General features: G+C 35.9%; 1 long non-coding RNA gene and 1 pseudogene across 1 annotated transcript; both read right to left on the bottom strand.

The window, feature by feature from the left end:
* Nucleotides 1-792: 792 nt before the first annotated feature.
* LOC147943692 (uncharacterized) lies at nt 793-1,782 on the bottom strand (annotated as a pseudogene).
* A 10,598-nt stretch (nt 1,783-12,380) lies between these two features.
* Nucleotides 12,381-12,927, bottom strand: LOC104786719 (uncharacterized). The gene is made up of 2 exons (XR_015556917.1): nt 12,792-12,927; nt 12,381-12,678 (listed from the first exon to the last, which is right to left on the bottom strand). It is a non-coding gene; the product is annotated as an uncharacterized LOC104786719 (long non-coding RNA).
* Nucleotides 12,928-16,236: the final 3,309 nt, after the last annotated feature.

Raw genomic sequence — 16,236 nt, 5'->3', positions numbered from 1 at the left:
TTCCCACTAGTTACTTACATCATCACAAGAAGATGTTGACTTGAAATAGGAAAGACTGCAGTTTTTGGGATTCTTCTGCATCATAGATTCGTAGACATTCATGTCATACATCTTCAACTTCTCTAAGCGTTTGGTGTATTGTGCGCTGTTGTAACTCTTCACAACCTTCCAGAACTTCTTCTTCATGTCAGTCCTATTTGGATGCTTCTTCTTTAGGTTAGCATATATGTGTCTTGCACACATACGATGCTCAACTTGTGGCAATAAGTCAGAAACAACATTCAATAAACCCTGAAATCATCAAAGAATAATTTTTATGCAGTAAATAATAACTAGATGAAAGTTGTAGATGTCCCTTGTAATTACCTTTTGTCTGTCTGAAATGAGTGTAAAACCAGCACCATCTCGCAGATTCAAATCAGACTGCAACTTTCCAATGAACCACTTCCAGTTTTCTTCATCCTCTTTGTCCACCACAGCCCATGCAAGTGGATACATTTGATTATTTGAATCACGTCCCACAGCAGCCAACAACTGTCCTTTTGTGTAGTATTTGAGAAAGCAACCATCAAGGCCAAATATTGGACGAGAATATTGACACCATGTTTTCTTAATCCTAGCAAAGCACACGTAAAATCTGAAGAAGACATCTAATCCTCCACCTTCTCCCTCAAATGTATCTACCTCCACAGTTGATCCTACATTAGAACTACAAAAAACGAAAAACACAAAAATTATCAATGCACAAACTGATAACATACAAAATTAACAAAGAAAGAGTGAAAGAGTAACTTACTCTAATAGCTCAAGTCGAGAATCTTTGAGTCTTGAGTATTGCTCATCATGCTCTTCTTGAATAATCTCCAATGCTCTTGCCTTTGCCTTCCTACATTTATCACCAGATGCGATCAAATTCCAACGCTTCATCATATCCGCTTGAATGACCTTAGGCATCAGTTTTGGGTTCTCTCTGAATTCATTAAAAAACAACCTAGCAATAACCTCTTGAGTTATAATCTTGCTATAACCAGTAACGTTGCAGCTGTGATCATCATTGAAGGCTTGTACCATCCACTTCTACAGTGTTGTTTCATAAGAACAATAAATTCTCCATGCACAGAGTTCGGTCTCTTCTTCTTCATTTTCGGGATTCTCTCCTTGCTCCTTATCTCCGGTTTCTCCTTGATCTTTATCTGCGGTCCCTCCTTGATCTTGCTGATCTTTATCTACGGTTTCTTGTCCCTCACTGGCATTTGGATCCTCTCCTTTATGTGCACATCCACTTGCACATTTAAGTTTTGATCTGTCTTTATCCTATCGCACATATTTTATATTTCTTCCTGTCTTCAACACATAATCCACAATTGCTTTCTTGAACGCCTCTAAGCTGTCAAACACTTGCTTAGATTTCAGCTCACCACTACCTTTCACATATCTAACATACTCCTCAGTTTCATCATCTTCACCACCAGACTCCACAGGTGTCGCATACTCATCATACTCATCATCTAAATCAACAAAACCAGCCACATTTCTTTCCACTCTTACTTCTTCTTCAAACTGTTCATCTTCACAAACTCCTTCGTCTTCAATTGCATCTTCCTCAGCTTCATCACAATAAGGCTCCACAAAGATATCAAAGTTTTTGATCCAACCTGATGTAAAACACATTTTCCTGAAATTTGCATCACCATTTGTCATTGCTTTCCGCTCTTCTTGTCCTTCAAAAGGAAACTTATACCATACTCGTTGACCATACAAACTAACTGGAAGATGATTCATCATTTGTTCAAATAGCTCACTCGCTTTTGCTTCTATATATCGAACAGAACCACCATCATAGTAGACATGGCGACCAACCTTTACAAATATTCCACTGTGGTAACAAGCAAATTTGACGACTGAGTCCTCCTCTTCAAGACCACTGCTTCAAATGTCCACAATTTTAATGTTATTAACTCTTTCACACATTTCGTCGAACACATGGTGGACACAAAATAAAATTACAATCTAATCATGTAAATCTTATAGACAAGACATGAGTTCTATTATACGAACAATGCTAGACAAAATCTATCAACTACAACAACAAAATTGAATAGAGATCTAACAAATACAAGTCAAAAGAAACAAAAAAAAAACTCGATGTACCTCATTGTCGAGCTCACTGATTTCGTACAACTCAACCAACGAAACAGAGTTAATCTCCAAATCGAACACAAATCAAACAAAGGACGAGTTCAATTTCTCCTTCGCTCCTCGGTCTCTCAGTGTTTCTCTTTGTTTTACTCTCTCAATTTTGTAATTTGTTTTGCCAATGAAGGAAGAAGACGAACCCTAAATTGAGAAAAAACCCCCAATTCTATAAATGACGTCGTTTAGCTTATGGCCAAAGAACGTGTTTGAGTGTTAAACGACATCGTCCGAGTGCTTACGAGTAGTTCTAGTCATCATCCCGTTAACGGCAAAGTAACACCGTCTCGAGATTTGGGGGTTTAATCCAGATCGGTGTAGTTGGTGTGGGAAATTCAAAATTTAGAAGAGTTGAGGGAGTATTAGGCACAGTTTAAAGATTCAGGAATATGTGCGATAAAGTAACTTAGTTCAGGGGGGAATATGTCGTTTTCCCGATGGTGAGATGGTATTATTTAAGTAAATTAGTTTAAATTTTTAAAAATTGTTTACATAAAATTAAAAGGGAAAAATGCCGAAAAAACCCGATGTTATTTTTATTTGGACGTTTAATACCCAATTGTTTTGGATTAGAATAAAAATACACCAAATAAAAAAAATGTGTCATTTAAAACCCAAAATAATAAGTGTTGTTATTTTATACCCACGATTTTTCAACAAATTCAAAATTCCAAATTTACCCTAGTTATCTAATTAATTTTTAATTCTTAATATAAAAACTCTTGGTTTTCTGTTAACCATGTCAAACCAGGAATTAACTCCGGTTATCCCTTCTTTCTCTCTTCTTCCTAATTAATTGTCGACATCCAGTTCCTCTGTTTTGTTGAGAATGGAATGTATTGATATTGAATAAAAGGGTTTACATATTTATACTAAGAGACAGCTTAAACCTAGTACTAAGTAATTACAATTATAGTCCTATATGTACTGACTCTTATACACCCCCGCAAGATGGAGGAGCACTTGTGACACCAATCTTGGAACAGGCCATAAGGAACTGCTGACGAGAGAGTGGTTTGGTGAGTGCATCAGCCAGTTGGTCCTTTGTTGATACGTGTGAGACCTGTAGCATACCATCTTGAATGTGATTTCTGGTGAAATGGTAGTATAGGGCAATATGTTTCATCCTTGAGTGGAAGACAGGATTCGCACAGAGGTAGGTAACACCAATATTGTCACAATAAATTATCGGAGGTGAGCAAAGCGTAATACCGAGTTTGGTGAGTAACGAACATAGCCAACATATTTCCGAGGCCGTGTTTGCAACAGCTCGGTACTCTGCTTCTGTTGAAGAGCGTGTGACACCCTGTTGTTTCTTAGAACTCCATAATATCGGATTTGTGCCAAGATAGATGACATATGCATTCGTAGAGACGTAGTCATCAACATCTCCACCCCAATCAGCATCGAAAAACGCACGGAGAGAAAGTGGTGAAGGAGCTTGAAGGAAAATACCATGGCTTTGAGTTCCCGCAAGGTAACGAAGAACCCTTTTTGCAGCTTGCCAGTGAAGCTTAGTGGGTTGATGCATAAACTGTGAAGGCGATTAACCGCATAAGAGATATCCGGTCGAGTGAATGAAAGATATTGGAGGCTGCCGACGACTGAGCGATATTGCAAGGGATCAAAAAGAAGAGAACCAGCGGATTTGGTGAGCTTTGGAGACGTAGCCATTGGTGTAGCAACAGGTTTCGCATCATGCATATTGTGTCTAGCCAAGAGATCAACGATATACTTACGTTGCATCAAATGAAGGCCAGTCTTGGTTCGAGTCGCTTCCGCACCAAGGAAATAGCTTAAGTCTGTAGGATCCTTTATGAAGAAACGAGCAGCGAAGGAGTCAAGAGTTTGAGCAATGTGTGCGGAGCTGTTTCCAGTGACCAGGATATCATCAACATAGACCAAAACATAAACATACACGGAACCACTCTTCTTAATAAACAATGATGTATCAGCAAGAGAATTTGTGAAGCCAGTTTGGAGAAGATGTTGCTTAAGAGACATATACCAAGCACGAGGAGCTTGTTTAAGTCCGCAGATCGGCTTGCGTGATCGACAAACATAGTCCAGCCGAGCAGGATCAACAAAACCTTGAGGTTGCTCCATGTAGACCTCCTCAGTTAACTCTCCTTGCAAGAAAGCATTATTAACATCCAATTGTTTTATCGGCCATGAATGTGCTACAGCAACGTCAAGAACCAATCGGATCGTTGTCGTCTTGATCACCGGACTGAAAGTGTCTGTGTAATCGATTCCATGACGTTGATGATAACCCTTGGCGACCAAGCAAGACTTATAGCGATTGAGCTGTCCATTGGGGTGATACTTGGTGGTAAACACCCACCTTGAGCCGATAACATTCTGAGTTGGGTGTGGAGGAACTAAATCCCATGTGTGATTAGCCATTTGAGCATTGTACTCATCAGACATGGATGGACGCCATCGATCATCCTTCAAAGCTTGAGAAGCAGTATGTGGTTCCCTATACTGTCGAGGACCTGTAACATGCAAACTAAACTTGTGTATCGGTTTAGTTATGTTGTTTTTGGCTCGGGTTTTCATATTGTGGACATTTTGTGGTGGTTCAACAGGTTGTGGATTTTGTGGTTGCTGAGGTTGAGCATATGGGGAACGTTCTGCAGATGAGTGAGAACTTTCAGGAGTGGTGGAGGTTGAAGAAGATGGTTGTGGCTGAATCGTGGGATTCGATTCATTATCGGTTGGAGGAGTGGGCTCAAGAGGAATAATTTGTGGGGCGCAGGTGTGAGGCCCATTTAATGGAGCAGTGGGCTCAGTGTGTGAGGAAAGAGAAGGAGACAACGAAGGAGGAGAAGATACTTGTGGTAGCGGCGGAGGGGATTGTAACTGTGGTGATGGTGTCGGGTGAAGGTCAGTGCCGGGGGTTCCACTCGATACGACGGCAAGGAGCACATGAACGGAACTGGTGTGACCAAAGATGTCAATGGTGCAGGCGATTGAACAGCAGGAGCAGGTAACGGTGGTGATGACTCAGCCGCAAACGGGAAACGAGTTTCATCGAATTGGACATGACTCGAGGTATAGATACGACCGACTTTGGAGTTTGTTTGTGGTGTATGGCTTAAACCACGGAAAACAGAGACAACGAAAAATCTTTAGCTTGTCAATGTTCGGTTGTGTGTTAAACAACATGAAATATGGCGACCGCTGCCCATGGACTGGTGTAGAGAGGTGGTTAATGAGATATATTGCCGTAGTGAAAGCATATGACCAATACGAAGGAGGAAGCGAAGCAGTTGATAGAAGCGTGAGACCAGTTTCAACGACATGTCGATGTTTACGCTCCGCAATGTCGTTGTGTTCCGGTGTGTGCGGTGGAGACGTGAGATGAGAGATTCCATGAGCATGGAGAAAATCTCGTAAACCGACATATTCTCCACCATTGTCAGAGAATAAAGTGCCAATCTTTTGTTGAAAACGATTCTCCACCAACAACTTAAAGGCACTAAAGATCTCCTTGACATCAGACTTGCGTTTGAGCGGATAGAGCCAAGAGTAGCGTGTAAAATGATCGACAATGAGAAGATAATATTTGAAATTGTCAGTAGACAAAACAGGGGACGTCCAGACATCCGAGTATAAACATTCAAGAGGTCGAGTTGTTTGGATAGTGTTTTGGGAGAAGGGAAGTTTATGACTTTTATTAAGAGAACAATCTGAGCAAGGTAAATGTTTGTGTGAACCCAAAACCGAAATTTTAAAAGTAGAAAGCATAGTGTTTAAAACAGAGGAAGACGGATGTCCAAGACGAGAGTGCCATATTGGAAGTGAAGCCTTCGAATTAGTGTAGGTAGACAAAGCGGTGACTTGGTGCCGCGAGACCGGCCATTCATATAATTCATCTTTGGTTCGACCTTGAAGAAGTAGAACCCCTGTACTGAGATCCTGCACCTAAAAGAAGGCAGGATAAAATGCGACGAGACACCATTAGTGTTACATAAGCGGTAGACAGAGATCAAGTTCTTATGGATGTCAGGAACACACAAAATTTTATTCAAACGAAGATCGAGTAAACGAGAGGGAAGAAGTTTAGAACCAGTATGAGAAATAGGTAACGGAGAGCCATATGCCACAATAACATCCTCACCACCGGTGTAAGGCTCATGAACAGAGAGATTGGACAAATCAGAGGTCATGTGATGAGTAGCACCACTATCAAGGATCCACGGGTTTGGATCATACGGAGAACCAACCGCAACATTAGCTCTTGGTTGCCACGGACGGAAAGGACTGCTTTGCGGTGAGGAGGCAGCACGAGACTGGAACTAGGGACACCACCTTGCGCTATGACCATGAGTGTAACAAATCTGGCATCTTCCTTTGTAACCACGAGATTCATGGGTGGACTGCGGTTGATGAACCTGATGTTGAGACACATCCCCGTAGTGGGAACTAGAGGAGTGATTGGAGAACGATTTCTTGTTAGAGTTGTGATGACTACCACGAGACGCCTGACGAGGACGGTTGGTAGCAACATTTGCTGTCATAGGGAACGCTGGTGGCGTAGCCTTGGAAAGAAGCTTAGCTTCCTGGTTAAGCAAACGTTCATGGACGTAAGCAATAGTGGGTGAGGTATCACGTGCAACAACTTGGTCAACAATGGGACGATACTCGTCAGGAAGACCATCAAAAATTTGTTCGATCTGATCATCATGTTCCATGGGACTGTCCAAATTAGCAAGAGCATCAAACCGCGTTGTGAGGCTATATAAGTACTCATCAATGGTTTTGGTGCCTTTCGTAATAAGTTTCAACTGATCTCACAGTTGACGTACATGACCACGGCTTGGCTTACCGTAGGTATCAGCGAGGGTTGCCCAGATCTCAGCCGAGGTGGTGGTCCGGGAGAGAGCAGACTGGACGGTCGGAGTAATAGATCCAAGAAGAGCGCTGTAAAGGAGTTTGTCCTGACGACGCCAATGTAGGAGAGCCGGATTCGGAGTGACGACATCGCTGACGGTGACTGTAGCCGGCGGGATCTCAGCAGAGCGATCCAGATAGTCAGCAAGGACGTGTCCATCAACAAAAGCATGGACTTGCAGCTTCCAAATGATGTAGGTGGTGGGTGTCAGCTTGGTGATGTTAGACATATTGAGACTCAGTAGAGTTTGGTTGTTTGGATTGATGGTGATGGAGTCGGACGTGTTGGAAGCCTCGGGTGTGGTGGCCATGGCGAAAGCGGCAAATTGTTTTGTTTTGTTTTTGATATGTATTTAGGTTAATGAGCGTACTACTCTGATACCATGTAGAGAATGGAATGTATTGATATTGAATAAAAAGGTTTACATATTTATACTAAGAGACAGCTTAAACCTAGTACTAAGTAATTACAATCATAGTCCTATATGTACTGACTCTTATATGTTTTACCAGACCGTCTCGTTTCTTTAGCCACGATGTCCTCTCATCTCCTCTCCCAACGAACTCCTTCTTCCAAAACTTCACTCTCAAAAAGGTGATCAAGCTGAGTACTTTCTCACCCATAAATCATCAAACCATCGGTCTCATCTCTCTCCATCTCATACCCATCTATCTCCCACAACTCTGCTTTCTTCTACGAAGCTTTCAATGCCGACATCACCATCACCAGGTCAGATGTATTAGGAATGTTCATATATGTAAAGGAAGATTTGATTGATACAAATCTCTCCTCTGATTTATTCTCATTTACTACTCGTATATTCTCATTCCTTACATGTGAATATCTCTTGTGTATATATTTGTAATCCCTATGTCAATAAGAAATCACCTTCAATCTCATAATCTCATATGGTATCAGAGCTCTTAGCGATACCGCAAAACACAAATCTCAAATTTTTTCTTTCCTTTCTCTTTATCTTTCTTGTATCATTTTCCATGGCTGCCGAAGCTATCACTGTCTTCGACAACACCACTCTCCTCAGCGTCAACATGACGAATGTCACTCGCCTCACCACCAACAACTTTCTTATGTGGAGCCGCCAAGTTCATGCTTTGCTCAATGGTTACAACCTTGCTGGGTACCTTGATGGATCCAAGGTTGCACCATCTCTCACCGTCACATCCGCCACTGGTGTTGTCACTCCCAACCCAGAGTATCTACTCTGGCAACGTCAAGACCAACTGATTTATAGTGCACTCTTGGGCGCTATCTCGGTTTCGATTCAGCCTATCCTCTCTACAACAGAGACCTCTGTTCAAATCTGGAAGAAGCTCTCTCTCACCTATGCTAATCCTAGCCGTGGTCATATTCAGCAGCTTCGTCAGCAAGTCCGTCAATGGAAGAAGGGCTCCAAAACCATTGATGAATATGTTCAGGGTCTTGTAACTCGATTTGATCAGTTGGCGCTTCTTGGTAAGCCCATTGATATTGAGGATCAGGTTGATTGTCTCACTGATGGTCTTTCTGATGACTACAAGCAGGTTATCGATCAAATCCAAGCCCGTGATGTGTCACCCTCACTCACCGAAATCCATGAAAAGTTGCTGAACTATGAAGTCAAGCTTCATGCCTCGGATTCCTCCGTTGTGTCTCTCCCGATCTCTGCCAACATGGTTCGTCACAACTCTCACGGACACAACAACAAATCCACATACCCTCGTGGCCAGTCTCGCAACAACAACTACCGTGGCAACACCTCGCAGCAGTCCACCTACTCACCACGCCACGACCAGTCTTCTTCTCGTGGTTATCAAGGAAAATGTCAGATCTGTGGAGTTTTTGGTCACAGTGCACGTAAGTGTCCTCAACTCGGCATGATCACCAACTCCACGCCTCGTGCCAATTTTGCTGGTCTTCCCAACTCGGCAAACCCATGGCTGCTTGACTCTGGTTCCACTCATCACATTGCGTCGGATCTCGCAAATCTTTCTCTGCATCAGCCATATCACGGCGGTGAAGAGGTGGTTGTTGGCAACGGCACCGGGTTACCCATAACCCATACTGGTTCTACTCTTTTACCCTCTTCTTCTAAACCATTGTCACTACACAATATTCTTTGTGTTCCGAAGATACAAAAGAATCTTATATCTGTTTACAAACTATGCAATGGTAACCAAGTCTCGGTACAATTTTTCCCTTCTTGCTTTCAGGTGAGGGATCTCAGCACGGGGACCCTGTTGTACCAAGGACGAGTCAAGAATGAGCTTTATCAGTGGCCTCTCTCGTTGCCTTTCGCCTCTACCTTCTCCACAACCATCAACAACATCAAAACCACCACCATTGATTGGCATTCAAGACTAGGCCACCCCTCCTATCCAATACTTAAAAATATTATCACATGTTTTTCTTTACCGCACTCTAGCTCTTTTTCGCAACCACTGCCCTGTAGTGATTCTCGAAAAACTCATCTCATCTCCTCCTTCAGCGTCACTCTCGATTTTCCTTCTTCTAGCCTCAAATTCTTCCTCATCTCATCTCTTCCTGCTCCACTAACTCCTCCATCACAATATCAAAGATCCATGCATTTTATCTCTTTCTGATAACACATCATCAACCAAGTATACCGCAAAGCTCAACAACAACCAAACATGGCTAATCTACGCCTCTTCACCGATCAATCTGACCAAAGACGGCATCTCTTCAATCAATTGCGGTGGTGGGTTTTCGGGTTAATTACAGAGACAAGGAGGAAGAAGAGAAAGAAGAGAGATAATCGGGGTTAATCCCGGTTTGACATGGTTAACAGAAAACCGAGAGTTTTTATATTAAGAATTAAAAATTAATTAGATAGAAAGCTCGACCAGCGAGAAAAAGTGTTTGGCTAATCAGGGTAAAATTGGAATTTTGAATTTGTTGAAAAATCGTGGGTATATAAATAACAAAACTTATTATTTTGGGTTTTAAATGACACGTTTTTAATATTTGGTATATTTTTATTCTAATCCAAAACAATTGGGTATTAAACGTCCAAATAAAAATAACTTCGGGTTTTTTTTGGCATTTTTCCCAAAATTAAAATTTTGAGCTTACTTTCTGGAAAATTACATAAGATTGTGAGATGGTTTTGATCTAATTCTATAATTATTTTGTTCGATTCACACTTATTATTCCAAACGTCATGATATTTTTGAATTACATAAAATTTATAAGTTTTCATATTAGGAATTTCATAATAAATTATGAACATAAATCAGTTATGTTTTGATTTGAAATAATATCATTATTTTATCCATTGCCTTATATCTACCCACTATTTTCCTCAATTTTCATTTTTGTTTATATTACTTCTCACTTTTAGCTTATTATTTTGAAACAGTTGCGAATTTATGATCATTAATATTTGATTTCAATCTCTTCTCTCTCTTAAAGGCTCAAACATTCTATAAAGTTTAGTTTTCTAAAAACAACTTATTACCATACAAACACATCCTCTTTCAGACTATTGTGAAAACTAAAACATTTACTTTCTATTCTATCCTCGATTCAATCTCCAACAAACAACAAAACACCGGTAACAATAGTATCGTTATTCGGATCATCCATTTTTGGGAAGTTCCTAACTTTAGAAGAAATATTATCTTACTAAGTCTTGAATATTTGTTTCCACAAATGTAAATTATTTTTACTATTGTTCATCTTTTGATGATTTATGCAATCATTTTAAAATATTTATAACAGAAAATAAATAATTTCATGTGTATTTGATTTTAAAAGAATTTTTATATATAATAATGTTGGTCGTCAGATTCTTAGAGTAAGAGTTGAAAGAAACCTTAATATATTATATCATATAATAATAAACTAAAGTTTTCTTTTGGAAATCTCCAAAAGATTGTCATTTGATGCTCTGTTCTCTCACAATTGTCATTTTGTTTAATTTTTAGTGTAACAAATTTATTCAATTGAACTCGAATAATAAAATTTTCACTTAACAAATAATTTGATGATTAAATAGTTTAAGGATATAAGTTTATAATATTTGGTTTGTCTAGGATAATGTCGAGTAATAATTGGCTGTTTTGTTTCCACACTTTAATATAAATAATTCACATGATCTTTATATTACATTATTTTATTTCATCTTCAACCCATTTAAAATAAACTAAAGTATATTTTAATAGTATAATTTCTAAATAACTAAATGAGAATTGAATATAATTTTTTTGATAAAGAGATAACTGTATATATTTCTGTTTAAAGAGAGAAGTGAATATATATTTAAATTCATGATTTGATTAGCTAAGATGTCTGTTCCTATTTCTATATTTATAATATATAACTCTTGAATATATATTTAAAACAATAGACAATTTTAGTTATCAATTCACAATAATGTATTTTTATAAACCTGGCACATTTTTTATTAACTTTTCTATTCCATCTCAGCAATGACATATTTTGTACTAACTCTCATTTTTGTAACTTTCCTAATATTTATAGTAATGCAATGAATGATTAATAATAGTATTTAGAAATATTACATATATAAGAAAATTTATTAATATGTAATGATTATTGCATATCTATAACTCTCACATAGTTTATGTGACTCTTATAACAATGAAATACAACCTCTGTTTTAATTTAGTTCTCGTTTTAGGTTTTCAATGAAAATGTTTGGTGAATATTCCAATTTTATTTTTGCTGTTTAAAAGTTTTGACCAATGAAATATTTATAAACTATATTAATAAAGGGTAAAACAGACAATTTAATATTTTTTTAATTTGTGTGAAAAAACCTTAAACGACAAGTAAAAAACCGGAGAATGTATAAATTACATTTACCTAATCGATAAATAAATTAGTGCATTTATTATCCAATTAAATAATAAATTTTTCATATGCTCTTAACTACAATTTCTCTTACAAATAGAAAGATACACATTTTAGTATTTTAGACCCTCATATCTCAAATCTTATTTAATATTTTTATTTAATTAATATTGTTTTAACTAATAATCTCCAAAATTACAAAAAATATCCAAAAATAATGTGGAGTGAATACTAGTTTACAATATAGTTATCTTCCAATGTATCAAAAATTCTTGGTCAACTATTTGTTTGTGTTACATTATATGATGGAAGAGAATATAATTGTTACAGCAGTTGTTAATTTTTATAACTTACTGTTTACTTTTAAAGCCAAGCTGAAACCATAGATAAATAACAGTTTCTCTCTTGGACCTTCTTGTAATACCTACCTAAATCACAGCTTTTGGATTTTGGATTGATGAGAGAGATTTTACCATTATGATCATCACAAAAATATCAAATTTACTGAATGGTGGTTCGGTCTCATCTTTATAAAGCTATTTACAGAGGTTTAAGATTACCCAACCAGAAAACAGAAAGAACACCCTATCACTGAAAACAGATATAACAGTAAGATTACTAGCTTGCCTGCCAAACAAAGAATGACGACCTTCTGCTATAACCTCACCGATCCTCTGGTTTCTCACAACAACAAGTGTTCCTTTATAACGTCCTCTCTCGCCTAACAATCTCGACGTTACCTCCAACACCTCCTGAAAGTATATCATTTCCATTTCAAAATCATATCTCTCTCTCTATCCCATTTCGATGACACTCTTCAGCAGTGGTCAAATAAACAAAAAAAAAGGGAGTTGAGGAGACATACACCGAGCTTAGCTGTAGAAAGGAATGCAATAGACATGTCCACAGAAACCCAAGGAGGTAAGCTTGGATTTGTACAAGCGCTCCACCAACTTTATCCACAAGATTTGCAATCGCACCATTAGATTCCTGTCTCTATCCTGCCTTCATCACAACTTATAAGTTGATCAAACTAACAATTGTTATACAATATTATTATAAGGACAATATAAAAGGATATATCTTATTCTTTCTTCTCCTTCTTGATTCTAAACAAATATTATAAGAACAAACCAATTCAGATCATCACACACTACTATAAACAATTACAAGGAGATCTAAACAACAATTGAGTTTCTTCTCCTTAATTCTAAACAAATCTGCAAGAACTACACCGATGGCTCAGCGGAGAAACAAACCATTTCGGATCATCATCCACTAGTACTACTATAAAGAGTATAATAATTAAACCAAATTCTCATCTTAAAGCCTCAAAAATAATCTAATTCCTAATAACCCTATGACGCTACGAAGAGGAAGACGAACGAACCGTTAAAAAAAAAGGGACCTTGAAGGAGCAGGAAATGAAACCCGGGTCGACCCGGTTGACTCGGATTCCTCTGAGACTAATTCAACTTGATATTTTAGGTGATTTGTATAAAAGTTACAAATCGTTATTGAACTGATGATTTAAAAATCTACTTTAAAATCCACTGTTATTCAAAACAGTTTGTGGATTTGAATTTTAATAAGTTTTAGGGATTCTAGAGGATTTGAGAGGATTTGTTTAGTTAAAAATACAGAAATTCAAATCTCATGATTTTAGGTGGTATTTGAAAGAATTTTATCATAAATCATATCAACTTCCCTAAAATCTATCAAAATTCCAAATTTCATAAATCTCATAGAATCCTCCAAAATCATTATTTCAATACACCCCCTAAAAATCTCGTAGAGGCTTCTTCCTTAAGCGTTGTCATAAAACCAATTTACAAGGGAAAAAATAAGATAAAATTTAGACTAAAATCAATTTAAATGAAAATCTACCCTTTTAAGACCAAATCGTTATCCCAGTTATGTGGACCACCTTTGTGGCGCTTATTCGCTAGAGTCTATTTTAAAACAAAACTAGATGATAACCCACACTGTACAGTGCGGGAAAATATTTACGTAAATTTTGATTTATTAGTTACAAAATAATAGTATTATCTTTATTTGATTTATTCTACTTATTTTATAATTTATAAATTTAATTTACTTAGTTTCATACTCCGGTTTCGACTATAGTCGATACAATAAACTTAACAACTTACCATTATTAGGGTTTGCGTATAATTGCTTAATTTTTTTAGAATTGGTAGAATCAAGAAAATCCTTATTTACTTGTGACCCGATTTAAAATTTGAATATTGATAAGTATCAAATAAGTTAACCCGTAAAATATATATATGTTTTGGATAGTGTGACAGGACAATATATTACCTCTCCTACAATAGAGAATTTAGTCGATTTGTTAATCATCTCATTATATTAAATTATATATATCAAATCCTCTGAATTTTTGAATTAATTTGTGAATGAGCGAAATCTTTCAGAAAATAATATCATCAATTGTAAAAAATTTGCTAAAAAAAATTGTAACCCGCACTGTTTAGATAGTGGAAGTTTAATAGTTTTCTGTGGATAATTATTTTTATTTTTATTTCGAATGATCAAAATTAAAAGAGTATATCTGTAATGAGTATATTTTGACAGGAGAATATTTCATTCTATATAGTTAGCACATAGAAATATTTAGATAGTTTCCCGTGCTATACATTTTATAACCTTTTTTGTTTTATTTACTTAGTTTCATACTCTAATTTCAACCCGTTTTGGCTACATGATACAATGTTCAAATACGTGAATCATATAAATTTGGTAAAATCCTAAAAAGAAAACAAAACCTGTATTGAAGCGGTCATGTTTAGAAATCTCGATTTAACTTTTTGATTTATCTTTTAGTTATATATATTATATTAAATAAAATATAATATTTTGTGATTTCTTAGATTTTAATAAAATATAATATTAAGCAATGTTGTATCTTAGTTTTAAGATATATATGTCATTATTAAATGATTTAGGATGCATATATTTAATCTTAGTTTTATAAATAAAATTTTAAGTTTTATAATTGTTCTAAATAGTTTATTATTGTTTCCTAAAATTTCTGAAACAATAAATGAAATCTGTTAAAATAATTTCAAAAATATTGGGCTATAAAAAAATAAAATCATTTTATAAGATTTATTATTGTTCTAAAAAATTATTGAAAACTATTTATAATATATTTACGTGAATCACTTAAGATTTTACATAACCAATATTTTTCTGATTTTATAAGTTTTTTTGAGTTGAAAAATAAAAAGAAAATATTAATTAACACTAAAAATAACTATATTAATATTTGTTTGAATATGACTTACCTCTGATTCGGTTATAACACTAAAAATCTATTTTCTGGTTGCAACAAATTAATAATAAGATTCTATTATTATATTTTGTAATTAAATACAGTGGCATTTGGTGTAATATCTTACATGGAGTAGGGTTATTTGTTTAAAGGGTTCCTTAAATAATATAATAGAGATTGGAATACAAAAGAAAAGAGTGCACAAGGAAACAAATGGGCTAAAAGTCTAAAACATGTGTTTTTACTTTGACGCCATCCAAATTTAAACCCCCATAATATATATTGTTGTCCCAAAGAAAAGGAAAAGAAGATAAGCAGTGTATTATTGCATGTGATTTAAACCAATAGCATAATACCACGTAGAATTATCTGTGTTGTTTTCTGGTATATAAAGTATCAACTGTTTAGAAGATGTACATAATTCTATATATTATTTGTTTTTTAAAAACAAATGTGATAAATGAACCAATTAACTTTTTTTTGTCATCTAATATATAAAAAACTAGAAATCATCTCGTGCTACGCATGGCTTTAGCTTACATTGTTGTTCAATTTTAGTAATTTGGAGATTATTAGTTTTTATTTGTTTACTCAGCAATTGTTATTTTTGTGATTTTAAAAATATACTGATCATTTTAATTTTTTTGGGGTTTATTTGTTTGGTGTTACTTGAGTTTCTTTTTTTATATATAGTATTAGAGTATTTCAACACATGGAAATTTGTTTGATTGCATTGTATAGTGTTTATGGTTTAAAGGCATCAATTTTTTTGGGGCATATTTTAGGCCAAAAGTTTTAGTGTCTTTTATGGAGAAAAAATAAAAATTACAATTCCCAATATTATTAGATCTTTTTTATAAGTTCAAAAAAATTTAGAAGTTCAAGTTTTATATAAGAAAACAATATATTATTTATGTAGATATATTCAATATACGGATGAAATGTTATTAGGTTTATGTATAAACTATCTCATCTTTTGAATTGTTGGTGAATGAGCATTAGATTAATGTTAATT

The sequence above is a fragment of the Camelina sativa genome, chromosome 5, assembly GCF_030686135.1.
Source record: "Camelina sativa cultivar CO46 ecotype springtype chromosome 5, ASM3068613v1".
Classification (NCBI taxonomy): Eukaryota; Viridiplantae; Streptophyta; class Magnoliopsida; order Brassicales; family Brassicaceae; genus Camelina; species Camelina sativa.
The sequence above is the reverse complement of the archived record's forward strand: the minus strand, read 5'-3'. Positions and strand labels throughout refer to the sequence as shown.